We start from the raw sequence: 2546 nt of genomic DNA on the forward strand, positions 1-2546 counted from the left end.
GCCCGCGCCGGCCGCAGGGCCGGGCTCGCCGAGCGGAGCCTCGCGGGACGGGATCGCTCCAGGTACCTCTCCCGAAGCCTTTTCCAGTCCCTTTTGCAGGGCATCGCTGCCGGAGCCCCGCTCCCCGCGGGGGAAGTGGCGCAGTTCCCCTTCCAGAGCCTTTCCCAGCCGCTTTTCCTCACGGGGATTTGCCGACCTGCCCCCCCCATCCCTCCCGGGCCATCTGGTGCCTCTGGGGGAGTTGGGATTGCCCAAAATCCCCTCTCGCATCCCGTGGGTTGCGTAAAATTTGGATTGGCGGGGGTCACTCGTCCCCTCGGGAGTGTTGTCCCTGCAAAACTTCGGCTGGAGTTGGTGGGAAGTTGAATAATGAGAAATAATTACGTTTAATCCCTCCCTTTTTATTCCTTCCGCTTCCCTGGAATCCGGCAGGGAATAACTGGGTGGGAAAGGGGATTTTCCAGCTTTTTTTTTTTTTTCCCCGGCGCTGGAGGCGCTTTTTTGAGGTTTTGGAGCCGTTCCTGGCGTGGATCCCGTGGATCTGCTGCAAACAGTCCCTGGTTCCTTCCCCGGAGTTCTGAGTGGGGTTTCGGGGCTGTGCTCCTGGAATTCCTGGGTGATTTCTGCTCCCGATTTCCTGGGCGATCCCTGCTCCAGATTTCCTGGATAATTTATGGTCCCACAGTTCAGGGTCCACGCTGGGACCAGCCCAGGGGCCGCCCTTGGCATCCAGGTGGGGATGCGGATTCCTGCTTTTTATTTTTTCCTGCTTTTTATTTTTCCTGCTTTTTATTTTTTCCTGCTTTTTATTTTTTCCTGCTTTTTATTTTTCCTGCTTTTTATTTTTTCCTGCTTTTTATTTTTCCTGCTTTTTATTTTTTCCTGCTTTTTATTTTTCCTGCTTTTTATTTTTTCCTGCTTTTTATTTTTCCTGCTTTTTATTTTTTCCTGCTTTTTATTTTTCCTGCTTTTTATTTTTTCCTGCTTTTTATTTTTCCTGCTTTTTATTTTTTCCTGCTTTTTATTTTTCCTGCTTTTTATTTTTTCCTCCCCCCCGCCTTTTCCCAGTTTATTTCCCAACCCTTGGGAAAAACAAAAACTTGGAAAACCTCAAAAGTTGTGAATTTGTGTACGGAATGTGATCCATGGGAGGAGGGAATTCCAGGACTCCTGTGGGATTGCTCCAGGCTTTGGGCTCCTGAGCTTTGGATGTGTTTTTTTGGGATGAGCCGAGCGCTTTGGGAAGGGAGAGGATCCCTGGAATTTTTTGGGTTGGAGCCACGTGAAGATTTGGGATTGGGATAAAGGAGGAAAATCTGGGATCCGTGGAAAAACAGGGATGGGAATTGTGGGATCCCAAATTTCCTGCCCCCTTTTTTGGGATTCGTTGAGGAATGGGAGCATCGGGGATTTTTTCTGTCTCTCGTGGGGTTTTTGGGATCTCAGAGCCACAAAAATGTCAGGAATGTGGGATTTGGAGTGCTGGGAATGGGGGAGCAGAGCCAACATCTCCGACTTGGATCAGGATTTGGGCATCTGGGATTTCCTGGAGAAGAAGTGGGAGAAAAAGAGGAAAAGAAGAGTTAAAAAAAGGAGAAGTGGTATCTGGCAGGTGGCCTAGGTTTGACTGGCTTGGAGTATTTAGGGAAAATTCCTGAGGGCTTCTTCCCTCCTTTCTTTGGGAGTTGGGAAAATAAAGGGATAAAGCAAATCCTTAAATTAACAAGGAAAAATCTGAAATTAACAGGGAGCAATCCTTGAATTAACAGGGAAAAAATTAACGTCCATCTTCCCTTCAGGTGTATCCCGGGTTTCTCCCCTGGAATCCCATCCCTAATCCCAGTTTTTTCCCTTTTTCCCCATCATTGAGTCCTGCAGCCCCTCCACTGCTGCTGCTCTTGAATTCCATCCCAAATCCCATCCCTAATCCAAAATTTTTCCAGTTTTTTCCCAATTTCCCCCAATTTTGAGCCCTCTGCTGCTCTTCCTCCTGATTTCCATCCTTAATCCCAATTTTTTCCTGTTTTTCCCCATCATTGAGTCCTGCAGCCCGCCCTACTAGTTGTCCTCTTGAATCCCACCCCGAATCCCAATTTTCCCCATTTTAACCCCATTTTCTCCCCGTTTTTCCCCAGCTCTGAGTCCTGCAGCCCCTCCACTTCTCCTCCTGTTGAATCCCACCCCAAATCCCACCCCAAATCCCAATTTTCCCCATTTTAACCCCATTTTCTCCCCCTTTTTCCCCAGCTCTGAGTCCAGCAGCCCCTCCACTTCTCCTCCTGTTGAATCCCACCCCAAATCCCACCCCAAATCCCAATTTTCCCCATTTTAACCCCATTTTCTCCCCGTTTTTCCCCAGCTCTGAGCCGCGCAGCCCCTCCACTGCTCCTCCTGTTGAATCCCACCCCAAATCCCACCCCGAATCCCAATTTTCCCCATTTTGACCCCGTTTTCTCCCCGTGTCCCCATCATTGAGTCCTGCAGCCCTCCCGCTTCTCCTCCTGTTGAATCCCGCCCCAAATCCCAATTTTGCCCATTTTGACCCC

The 2546-nt window shown here is 49.3% G+C and overlaps 1 protein-coding gene across 1 annotated transcript in view; it reads left to right on the forward strand.

Annotated features, from left to right (window-relative positions):
• PI4KB (phosphatidylinositol 4-kinase beta) overlaps positions 1-2546 on the forward strand; it is a gene marked incomplete at its 5' end in the record, with an annotated part of 26098 nt that overhangs the window by 6394 nt on the left and 17158 nt on the right. The window lies entirely within an intron of this gene.

Source organism: Geospiza fortis, unplaced genomic scaffold, assembly GCF_000277835.1.
Source record: "Geospiza fortis unplaced genomic scaffold, GeoFor_1.0 scaffold427, whole genome shotgun sequence".
In the NCBI taxonomy this organism is placed as follows: domain Eukaryota; kingdom Metazoa; phylum Chordata; class Aves; order Passeriformes; family Thraupidae; genus Geospiza; species Geospiza fortis.